The sequence below is a fragment of the Jaculus jaculus genome, chromosome 5 (assembly GCF_020740685.1).
Source record: "Jaculus jaculus isolate mJacJac1 chromosome 5, mJacJac1.mat.Y.cur, whole genome shotgun sequence".
NCBI classification, from domain to species: Eukaryota; Metazoa; Chordata; class Mammalia; order Rodentia; family Dipodidae; genus Jaculus; species Jaculus jaculus.
In genome coordinates this window covers 91,206,366-91,218,932 of record NC_059106.1, presented here as the reverse complement: position 1 = coordinate 91,218,932, position 12,567 = coordinate 91,206,366, and the positions used below count along the sequence as shown (strand labels likewise).

The 12,567-nt window shown below is 44.3% G+C and overlaps 1 protein-coding gene across 4 annotated transcripts in view; it reads right to left on the bottom strand.

Moving 5' to 3' along the window:
- Gng12 (G protein subunit gamma 12) overlaps window positions 1-12,567 on the bottom strand; it is a 144,369-nt gene that overhangs the window by 71,291 nt on the left and 60,511 nt on the right. For all 4 annotated transcript variants that reach the window (XM_045150116.1, XM_045150114.1, XM_045150113.1 and 1 more), the window contains exon 2: window positions 11,390-11,442. The gene's annotated coding sequence lies outside the window, so the exon portion shown is untranslated. The remainder of the gene's footprint in view (window positions 1-11,389; window positions 11,443-12,567) is intronic.

The following is a 12,567-nucleotide window of genomic DNA, read 5'->3' as shown; positions in this document are numbered from 1 at the left end:
ACAGAATAAACAAAACCAACTACAAAAATCAGCCCAACCACAATGTTTGTCTTCACTCACAGATGCAGTCAGGGAGACGTGAGGACAGGGCTGGTAGCCCACCACTCAGGATTGGTTTCTGCCCAAAGGCAGATCTGGAAGAGAAGCTCCAGGAGAAAACATCTGGCATGTGAAAAGCACCGTCTTGCTCAACACCAAGTCTGCTGTGTTCTTTCTCCACATATGCCTGGCCATGCCTCATTTCCCCTGTGGATCAGCCCATGCCTCTTGCTATTTTTCTAGTGTGGGAGGTCAAATTCCCTACTCAGACTTCCTTGGACTAGCACCTTTTTATTGAAAGGGAACAAAAAAAGCATATCAATTTATAGCATTTTACTAAATATAGCTATGATTGTATGTATGTATGTGTGTGTATACATATTTGTTTTTTTAAGGCAGGGTCTCCCTCTAGCCCAGGCTGAAGTGGCATTCACTATTTAGTATCTGGCTGGCCTTGAACTCACTCCTCCTACCTCAGCTTCCCCAGGGCTGGGATTAAAGGTATGTGCGACCAGGCCAGACTACTTTTATGAAGCCAGTGTTATCCTGACACATAAACCTGATAGACTTTAAAACAACAAAAATAAAATTATAGACAAATCTCCCTGATGAGCATAGTTATAAGAATTCTCAATAAAATGATTTCAAATTCATGAACAAATCAAGATTATTCACCACAATCAAGTGGGCTTCATTCCACGGGTACAGGGATGTGTCAACATTTGTAAATTAACAAACGTAATTTATCACATGAATGTACTCAGTGGACTGAAGAGATGGCTCAGCTGTTAAGTGCCCTTTCTGAACAAGCATGAGGGCCAGAGGTGGGTCATTCAACTCCTCAGAGTCCACATTCACAACAGGGAATGACCCTTCATGTCTATAACCCCAGTCCTGAGGGGAGTAGAGACCAAAGAATTGCTAAGGCTCATGAAGAGCAAACTCCAGAATCAGTTAAAGACTGTCAGAAGGAAAAACCAGGCAGGTACATGATGGAGGGAGACGCCCGATGACTTGCTCCGGCTACAGCAGCATGTGAGCCCACCAGGCAACAAAGGTGAGCACACAGAGTGCCCTATCAGCACATACGGATACCACAACACACAAACTATGTGCACGCACACACGCACAAAAGTACCCAAGGACAGAAATCACATGATCATCTTAACTGATGCAGAAAAGACCTCTGCAAAAATCCAACATCTCTTCATGATAAAAGTCCTATAGAGTTTAAGGATGGCAGGACCATATCTCAGCATAATAAAGGCTATGTATGATAAAGCAGTGTTCAATATCATGCAAAATGGAGAAGAACTTGAAGTACTCCTGCTAAGATCAAGAACAAGATAATCCATTCTCTCCTTTCCTACTAAACACAGCCCCAACGGGAGCATCGAAACCAACCCTTCCAAGGCTCAGGGAACCTAGCAGAAGAGGGTCTGAAAGAATGTAAGAGCCAGGGGATGGGGAGGAGTGCTGTGGGATGTTGACTTCTGGATACAACATGACCACTACAATAATGGACTCACAGCAGCTGTAACTTCCTGCCTAAGACAGAGCCATCAACGTCCCATCATGGATGGAGGAAATGCCCACAAGTTCCCACTCATCCCAGTGTAGCTGTTGGCAGTTTGCACATGATTTTCAGGGGTATAGCCACTGAGAAATTTGCCCAAATGACAGTAAATATCCTCCTCCTTATGCCTGTGCAAGCAACCCTAATTTAACTCAGTGGGTCACAAAAATGTTATGAAAGTAGGAGGGGGATTAGTTGGGAAGAAGAAGGGTTTTAGTGGAAGTACGCAGGGGCTAAAAGGGAATGGGGGTTCTGGAGAGATGATTCAGCAGCTAAAGGTGCTTGCATGCAAAGCCTGATAGCCCAGGTTCAATTCTCCAGCACTCACATAAAACTGATGCACAAAGTGGCACATGCATCTGGAGTTCGTTTGCAGTGGCAAGAGGCCTTGGTGCACCCAACACCTCCCTTCCTCCCCCTCTCTCTGAACAGAAATAAAACAAACCATATTTTTTTTAACACAATGGCATGTGGAAATAAGATCAAAATAGCTTAAGTACATGTACAAAATTGTCAAAATAAAATTTAAACAAAGGTACCTGCATATATTATGAGTTTTTCTCAAATGCCTACTTGATTAAAAGAAAAGACCTTTGCTTGAGAATTGAGCTACTTTTTAAAGGCTTTAAGAGATTTTTAGGGCAGGAGAGATGGCGTAGAAGTTATAAGGCACTTACTTGACTAAGAAGCCCAAGGACCCAGGTTTAATTCCCCAGTACCCACATAAGCCAGATACACGAGGTGGTACATGCATCTGGAGTTCATTTGCAGTGGCTAGAGGCCCTGGTGCACCCATTCTTCTATATATCTGCCTCTTTCTCTCTGTCAAATAAATAAATAATATGTACATACACAAAATGCATTTTGTTTTGTTTTGGTTTTTCGAGGTAGGGTCTCATTCTAGCCCAGGATGATCTGGAATTCACTATGTAATCTCAGAGTGGCCTTGAACTCACAGTGATCCTCCTACCTCTGCCTTCTGAATGCTGGGATTAAAGGCATGCACCACCACACCCAGCTAAATAAATATTTTTTTAAAAAAAGTTTTTTTAGAAGAGTTGGGCTTGGTGGCATATGCCTTTACTCCCAACACTCAGGAGGCACAGGCAGGAGAATCATGAGTTCAAGGCCACCCTGTGACTAAATAGTAAATTCCAAGTCAGCCTGGGCTAGAGACCCTACCTTGAAAACAAAAAACAAACAAACAAAAACAACAATAAAAAAGTCTTTTTGAATTATCCCAGCAGTCAAGAGTATCTTATGTGTCACGTACTCATTTGACATGCTGCCCTCACTTGTGTAGGGACAATGGGGGAACTGAACATCAAGACTGACCTCACTAGGCATGGTGGCACAACCCTGTAATCCAGCACTTGGGAAGCTGATGAAGAAGTATTAAGACTTCTGTTGGGCTCTGAAAGGCGCAGGCGTGAGGCCTCCTGGAACTTCCTGAGCCTAGCTACAGTTTGGCGACCTGTCTCTGGCCAGCTAGGACTCAGCAAGACGCCTAATGGCTTCTGGCCTGCCACTTCCACGTGGCAATTATAATTACCATTTCAATAGTTACAGTTTACTATTGGCCCTTACCTCTGCCCCCCACATCCTAAAATCCCTGCCTTTGTCCCCAACATGATATAGGCAACTGCTCATAGCAATAAAGCGAGTTTTTTCTGTGAGTTCCTGCTTCGAAAAGACTCCCGACTCAGTGTGTTTTTTCTCCGGTGGCCAGGAGAGGTTTCTGAGTCGTCGTAGCTCAGCTTCCTCCTCAACCCCCAGGAAGGAACCAGCAGGCCTGGTCCTTCCACAGCGCTACCTACCTGCCCGGAAGGAGCCCCGGAGACTTCAAGGTCATCCTCAGCTCTAGTGAGTCTGAGGCCAGCCTTGACTACGTCAGACCCCATCTCAAAAACAAGAGAGTGACCCAATTGTTCCAAGGACCCAGCATCATAGTGGTCCACGGTGCAAATGACAAATCATGTTGGTAGCAAGGCTGAGTTCACAGTGCTATGGCTAGAGCAGGCAGAAAAGTCTGATGACTCCAAAAAAGCTACTTGAGAGAAAAGGAAGCAGCGACAGAGGAGGGAGGACAATGAAGTGCGACCAGGAGCAAGGAACAATGAGATCAATAATTGAAATGTCCTAATGAAACCCATTAATTTGTATTCTAAATAAAAATTTTAAGTTCCCTCTCATGAAAAAAGTCTGTAAAAAAGATAGAAAGGGGAGGGTCTCAAGAGTGAGAACACATTTTGCAAGGCTTTGCACAATTCATAAACTTTAAACAAAGCCCTAATCAAAATGCCCTCATGATGTACAGTAAATCAAGAGAAACTATGTCAAGGTCATAAACTCAAAAAACGATGACTGCACAGTTTCCACAGACATACTAGCATTCTACAGGACTGTATCAAGTGTACTTTGGTATGCAGGTAAAGAAACCTACCCAGGGATGTGGGCCAAAGGTTTTCCTGTAGTCACAGAGAACAGAGCATGTGAGCCTTACTCTGGAATCCTGCCACCCATGCAGGAAAATCTCAGACAAGGTGCTGTGTGGTGCTTGCAAGCAAACACGTGCACCCCTCCCCCACCCACATACCCTTTTAACAAGAACATTACAGGAAGCTGGGTTTGGCTTGGTAGAACAACAATTCTAAGTTATTTGGAAACCCAACAGAATGAATTGGGAGGGAAAGACGAAAGGAAGGAGGAAGGGATGGAGAAAGAAAGTCCCTGTGCCTGGAAAGGTTTCAAGCCCTGGGTAAAGGACCACTTTGAGAGTGCTGGTGAGGAGTTTCCAGTAGCTACTCAGACTGAGTTAACGTAACAAGATGCTATAGTGTAAATTTCCACTGTGGCATCAAGATGCAACAGATGGGAAATTCCAAAGTACAAGTCTACAGACCATAAAGTGGAAATTTCTAAGAAGCTGACCGAGGTGGCCCTAGGCACAATAAAGTGGATCCAAGCAGGTCAGCACAGTGGAAAATGACAACACTATCTGAGGAAGATTCATTGGAAATGTTCTGATTCCTATCACACCAATGCAGGCAGGGAGAGAGCTGGCCCTGAGTCAGGTTTTGAAGGCAATGTCTACAGAGTGTGGCACATGTGTCCTGAAGTCCTAGGACTGTAATGTAACATCTGCCTGAAAGAAACAAACATGAGAGGATTTGCCCAAAATAATCAATTTGGACAAAATAGATTTATTCAAAGAGATGGCACTGTCCTCTCATCAGCGGTAGGTAATGAGCCTCCGAGCCATCTCTCTAGCCTCCCAAAAGGTACTTTTCTTCATCAGTCCCTCAAGCCTCAGGGCCAGGCGTCACCATCACTGTCAAAGAGGCCTGAAGCTGGGGGCTGGAAGAGGAGGTAAGTACTACAAGAGAGAGAGTATAAAAGAGGAGAGAGAAAGATGGAGAGAGGTTTTGACTTTAAGTGGCCTTCAGACTTTTTATCACCTAACAGTAGGGAGGGGGGGATACCTCACGGAATAAACTTGAAAGGGACAGTAGGAAACCACCAGAAAGCTATGGCTCCATTATGCGTTGCTAGCATATGCACAGGTTATAGCTCTCATTTACACTAGCTAAGCAAGCATTTGCTATGACTTGGCTTTGTGCATGCACGGGGCCAGGGACTTACCACCCATCATCTGATTCAGGTCCCTTTAACAACTCCATGAGATAGACAAGAAAACTCAGATCGGGCAGCTTCTCCAGGGTCACACAGGTATATAAGCAGAGTTGACAGAACCCATACAGGACCAGTTCCCCCACCCAACTCTAAACTATCCTCTCAAGTGAGTAAGTTCTATAAAACATTTGTGACTGAAACAAGACAGGGAATTGGTTAAAGCCCATTCTTTCTCCTCAGGAGTCCTTGATTAAGAAATCCAGGGCTGGAGAGAGGGGTTAGTGGTTAAGACACTTGCCTGCAAAGCCAAAGGACCCAGGTTCAGTTCTCCAGTACCCACATAAGCCAGATGCACAAGGTGACACATAGTCTGGAGTTCTGCAGTGGCTAGAAGCCCTGCATACCCATTCTCTCTCTCCTTCAAATAAATAAAAATAAAATATATATTCTAAAAAAAGAAATCCAACAAGCAGAATTTGAAACCCATGGAACTGCATGATCTTAGTGCCTCTTTTGACACAGGCATTCATTCTGATTCAATCACCTGTGGGTGGGAAGTTGAAGGAAAGGGAACTCCAAAAGCAGACAGGGGAGAAGAAAAAGTGTGTGTGTCCTGTGCTGTTGGAGAGGTAGCTGGAAGGAGATGGTTCTAGAAGGTGGTGCTGTAACAAATCTAAAGTTCTCAGAATTACAGGAGCCAAGCCTGGTGGTGCACACTTATAATCCCAGCACTCAGGAGGCAGAGGTAGGAAGATCACCATGAGTTTGAGGCCACCCTGAGACTACATAGTGAATTCCAGGTCAGCTTGGGCTAGAGTGAGATCCTACCTTGGAAAACCAAAATCAAAACAAAGTCTGCCACCAGCATGGGTTCAATTCCCTAGTACTCACATAAAGCCAGATGCAAAACGTAGCACAAACATTTGGAGTTCACTGGCAGGAGCAAGAGCCCTAGCTCATGCGCACACACACACACACACACACACACACACACACAGGAAAAGAAACTAAATTGGATTTCTATTGTTATGACCAAAATATTTATAACTTTATTTGAAGAAAAATAATGACCAAAGAAAATGTCTTTCCGTGGATAGTCCATCCCTGTGGAACTTTGGTCCCCCCACTTTTTTTTCAGGGTAGGATCTCACTCTAGTGCAGACTGACCTTGAATTCACTATGTAGTCTCAGGGTGGCCTCGAACTCATGGTGATCCTCCTACCTCTGACTCTCAAGTGCTGGGATTAAAGGCATATCCTACCATGCCCAGCCCTTTGGGCCCCTTTCTGATAATAATTCTGACTAAAATAAAATTGCTTCTCTGAATGAAATTCCTAACAAGAGTATAGACATGGCATGATCCCCATATTGCCATCTATACTAGCTGTTCTTCTTGCCAGTGTTGCCATCAAACAGAACTGAGCCCATGTCATAATTATTAACCTGAAGAAGAAAGATCCAGAACTGGGCAATGGTAGCACAATTTATATTGGCTTCCATCAAACAAATAGCTGGAATCAAGCTCCTTACACTGCTCAAACTTCCCCTAAAAAGAACTAACCCTCCAGTATAAAACATGGCCCAAGTTCCAGTACTCAAGAGCATCACCCCTGTCAAAGCAGAAAGGGTCAGTGTCCACACTGTGCATCAGAAAGCTAGTCCTCAAATCAGCCAGTTGTGATGGTACATGCCTTTAATCCAGAACTCAGGAGGTCAAGGGAAGAGGAACAAGGTGAGTTTAAGGCCAGCCTGGGCTAGAGATTCTGCCTCAAAATAAGAGAGGGGAAGAGGAGGAGAGGAGAGGGGAAGAGGAGAAGAGGAGAGGAGAGGAGAGGAGAGGAGAGGAGAGGAGAGGAGAGGAGGGGAAGGGAGGGGAGAGGAGGGGAGGGGAGGGGAGGGCAGAGGAGGGGAGGGGAGGGGAGGGCAGAGGAGGGGAGAGGAAGGAAGGGGACGGGAGGGGAGGGGACGGGAGAGGAGGGAAGAGGAGGGAAGAGGAGGGGAGGGGAGGGGAGGGGAGGGGAGAGGAGAGGAGGAGGAAGGAAAGAAATCAGGAAGGGAGGGAAAGAGGGAGAGAGGAATGCAGCTATTTCCCAAATTGAATCAGAGCCCAGAAAGACTGGGAGTTAAGAGAAAGAATTCAAAGTGTGTGTGGGGGGGAGGGTATTACCATGGGATTTTTTTATAATCATGGAAAATGTTAATAAAAATTAAAAAAAATAAAATAAATAAAATTTCAAAAAAGAGAAAAAATTCACAAAGCACTGTCAGGAAGTGGCTTGGTTTTCTTTTGGAAAAGTGACAAGTCAATTTCACCTTGGGTACCATACCTATGCCACAGCCAAATTCCAAGGCTGTCTTAAAAAAGCCATGTCAAGCTGTGCAGTCCACCATGAGGATGACAAGGAAGCAAAGGTATGAATACAAAAACTTTTCATTCCAGCTGAAACTATTAAAAATTTATCCTCGGATTAAGCAAGGCCAACAGAGGAATGCACACTTGGCCTGGCAGGGCATTTCTTGGGCAACACCAGGTGTTATGTCATACCAACTTGAGGGCTGTGTGTTACCTTGTGCATTATTCTCCTTGTGACCAGAGGAAATATCCACCAGTCTTGAACTGTGATTTGTATTCTGCACAACTAGTATGTTTTTAATCTCACGGCCACTGTGAAGTGGTGGCTGAGCTTGTATTTCTTCTGGGACTGCCTGCTCCGAAGCACAGGGTCATGTGACCTCCAGCACTGAGCATGCTCTCAGTGTGGTGTGGCCCAATCTCTCAATAACTTCAGATTTTCCTTTCCCTGAACATCACCTTCCTCATTTTTATGAATTTTATTATTAGTATATGAATATTTAAAAGCAAATAGTTCAGGCTATGGTGATCAAAATAATGGAAATGCACTGCCAGGTGAATGGAGGACATTTTATAAATGCTGCCTATGGTGGCAGCAATTATGGGGAGCTCCAAGTAGGGAAGCAGGCTGGAAGTGCTGGCCTTGGACTAGAAAGAGCCAAGTCAGCCAATACCTCAGTCTTCCCCTCGCCTTCCTGCTCGGGCTTAACTCCATCCTTCCTTGGGCACTTGGGGGCTCTCTAGCCCATTCCTAGATAGCCTCACTTGCGCTTTTTTCAATCTTATGACCGGCTCTGCCTTTCTCAACTTCTCCATCAAATCGAAACATCTCAGGTTACCTACAAGACCTTGTACTTAACTGTAAATTGTTAATGTTTGATAGTACCACTTTTTTCTCAGGGACAGAGATATTTAAAGCAGGTGTTCTGAAATACCAAACACATACACAAATACACAAACACACATACAAATTCACAAATGGTAGAGTACAGTACAAAGTTGGGGCCTACGAGGATCAATTTGTGGTGGTGTAAACCTGAAATCCCAGCACTTGGGGGTTGAAGCAAGAGGACTGAGGTGGAGGCCACCCTACCTCAAGAAAATGACACGTATGCAAGTGGCTGGAGAATGTCCCTGTAAACCTCTACGTACAGCAGAAAGCACAGTGCTGGCAAACATGCACCATTCACGAAGTAGTACTGCGTCCACCATGCTAAATCATTCCGCCCCACTCACTACTCAACCACTCGCTGCCTGTTTCTCTATTACCAGCATATAGGTAACAGCTCTCTTCACAATGATGAGTAGTCAGAGATCCACAATAAATCACTGTTTAGATATCTTTTTATGGTCTACAAAGCTTTTTTTTTTTTTTTAAACAACCATCATTGTTTTAGATTCCCAGCAAGCCTTGAGTTAAATATCATTCCCATCTTCCACATGAAGAACTAACAGCAGCTCAAAAACACTGTTCTTATAAGGGCTCAGGGCTGCTGGGACCAAACCCAAGTCTTGTATAAACTTCTTGCTTTTTTTGTTTGTTGGGGTTTTTTTTTGGGGGGGGGGGTTCTGTAACAAGTGGTTGCTAGCAGAAAGCATCCCAATAGAATCAAGTGAGCAAGATCCCGAGGCCCACCCCAAACCTGATGAATGAAAGGGACTATGAGGGCTGGAGCATGGCTCTGCAGTTAAGGTGCTTGTCTGAAAAGCCTAACAACCTGGGTTTGATTCCCTAATACCCATGCAAAGCCAGGTGCACAAAGTGGCATATGCACCTGGAATTCATTTGCAAAGGCTAGAGGCCTTGGTGTGCCCATGCTCATTCTTTCTCTGTCTTTCCTTGCAAATAAATAAAATATTAAAAAAATAAAGAAAGAGCAAATGAACGAACAAGTTTGTATTGTGGAGCTCACCTGAGCTGCTGGGAGAGGCTGAATAAGTATAGTATCGATGCTACTGCCTGGTGAACTAGGAACCTCTCAGCCTGCACTGTGGGCCACAAGATGGCATATAGAATCTTCTACTCTCTAAGAGCTAACAAAGCAACTGAGGAGGCAAGATGAAAGAAAAAAGCGCAAGCCTGAGAGGACACTGCTTGACCCGGAAGGAGGTTAGAGGGAGATCGCATATGGCAGGAAAAAGGGAGAGTCCAGTGCCTCACGAGATGAGAAGGATTTCCAGGTGGAGGAGGAGTAAGTAGATGTTTTATGAAGTGGTGAATAAATGAGCCTGGTAAGACTAAAGGTAACAGTGGGAAGTGAGCAGGAGAGGATGGACACAGATAGTTTGCATAAGTGACTTTCTTATTGCTGTGGGCAAATATCTGACCAGAAGCAGCTTGTAGAAGGAAGATTTGACTTGGCTTATAGTTCCAATGGATAGACTGCATCATGGTGGGCAAAGCATGGCAGAAGCAGGAAGCCAGGGTCACATATCACATCAGTAGGAAGGAGAGAGAGAGAAAGAGAGAGATAGAGGGAGGGAGGGAGGGAGAGAGACGGTGGGGTGGGGGAAGGAGTGAGTGAGCAAGCAGGGCTGGGCTGAACATTTCAAGTCTGCCCCCATAGACATACTTCCTCCGGCAAGGCTCTGCGTCCTAAAGGTTGCTCAACCTTTCCAAATAGTGCCACTTTGCTTGTGATCAGCTATTCAACCACACGAGCCTATGAGATGTTACATTCAAACCACCACATAGTGAGAATGGGGAAGCCAGAGGGAGGCACCTAGGCTGGTGTGACAGGTGGTGTGGAGGAGCAGGAATGGCTTCTGAACAAAGGAGGAACATCCTGAAAGGCGACACAAAGGATAGCAAGTGTGGCACTGCTGTGCAGAACAACGAAGAGAGGACAAAAGGATGGGGAAGCTGGTATTAGCGCAGCCTACTAAGCTGGGTGAGACACCAGGCGACGAAGGGAAGGACTAGAATTCTAGGCTCTCGGTCATTAGAATGGGGCAGCAGGAGGGTGATGAAACGGGAGTCTAACTGGAGTCCTCCGCTGCTGGTGCTCTTACCATCTGCACATGTTTTCACGAGATCCAAAACTACTACAGGAGATGACAAAGCAGAGGTTCAGTTCTTCTTATCCTTGTATCCATGTTCCTTCTAATGAGATTGTGCCATTTTTCTCATCAAGAAAGATTCCATGGGTTGGAGAGATGGCTTAGTGGTTAAGGTGCTGGCCTGCAAAGTCTAAGACCCAGGTTTGATTCCCCAATACCCACATAAAGCCAGATGCACAAAGAGACACATATATCTGAAGTTGGTTTGTAGCAACTGGAGGCCCTGGCTCACCCATTCTCTCTTTCTTCTATCTCTCTTGCTTGCAAATAAGTAAAAAATAAAGAAAGAATCTGTATCTATGGTTCAGACATTATTATTATTAACACTTCAGCTGATAGCCAGGTAACCCCCAGAAACAATGTTTCACATTGACCTTGACTTTACTCAACATGTTGTAGCTATGCACCCATTTTCATTATAAGACACCACAAGGGACTCTCTGAATTTATCCAGCACAGAACATTTTGTTGTTATGGATACTGTTTTTAAAAAGACCATCAACTTGGGCTTGGAAACAATTTCATTACAAAGAAAAAGGGTTTATTTTACTAGTACTTGACATGCAGTCAGATCTCTTCCTTGTTGATATTTAAGAAAAAGAATGGCCTGAGTTGCTTTGGCTTTGTAAGGCATGGACATACCATAAATCATTTGAAAGAGAAAAAAATGTATAAATAAATAGACATTTAGTCATGATACTAAAGATACTGAATGTATAAAGACTTACCAGTAAGGCTTTGTGTGGTCCAGTGTTTGGGGGTTTTTAGTGGTAGGATGAATCTGAAATAGAATTAAACAAATATTCCATAAGTAAATCACGGTTGGAAGGGGTTATGCTTTCAATCCTAAGTGACTGCCATAATTTGAGTATTTAGTTAGTTAGAGATTAACAAAGCTTTTTTTTTTTTCTGGCTCCTGAAAGCGTACAAGGCATTTTTTTTTTTTTTTGCCTACATATTTCAACTTCCTGAATAGAAGAATTCTTGCATCTACTTCAGGGTGTGTTTGGAGGCTGAGGCTAGTATAACTATAAATGGTATTGTTTTCATTCAAACATCTTCAAGTTAACAGAGGCCTCCTCAGTTGTTGCTCTTGTCCTGGTCCCACAATTTCCTTCTGCTTGGACTAAGCCATGGCTCCCACTAAGGACTCAGTTAAGAAAGCTGCTGCCCAAGCAACATGTAAAAGAGAACTTGTATGCTAGGCTTTGTGACAATGGTCACTTAACCACAAAACAGTTAAGGCTATTGCTAAAGCTCTTGGTTGCCCATCAGAACTAGGCTGTAAGGCCCTATTACTAAAGACACCACAAGTGTCAGTCTCAGGACATTGGAAAATCAAGTTGAAATGATGCTGGAAACCTCCCTCCTGGCTAGCTATCATAGTGCTGGAAAGTGCTATGCAGCCGGCTAGAGAAGAAAAGTCACCAACAGGCCAACTATGGATTTATTCTATGTACTACACAACCAATTAACCAGGCAAGAGGTATCCACCAGTACAGTAGTGACATGGCTGCACCTGAGACTCATTCCATGGGAGAGAATTCATCCCTGGTACTGAAAACCTAGTCCCAAACCTATGGCTGAATGGGTCACAGACCCTAGGGGGAATAATATGCTGATTCCATGGGAGAGAATTCATCCCTGGTACTGAAAACCTAGTCCCAAACCTATGGCTGAATGGGTCACAGACCCTAGGGGGAATAATATGCTGTGCCCATCAAAATATAATATTTATATTGTGTTTATGCCCATTGATATATATATATATACGATGGCCGTGTCCTCAGTGTCAAACAGGACATCCTTATCATACCCTTCAGGCTCAAAAAACGTTGGGGAATAGGGGACAGAAACAATGTAAAAGCCAGAGGATAGGAGTACTTTGAGACACTAGCTTCTAACT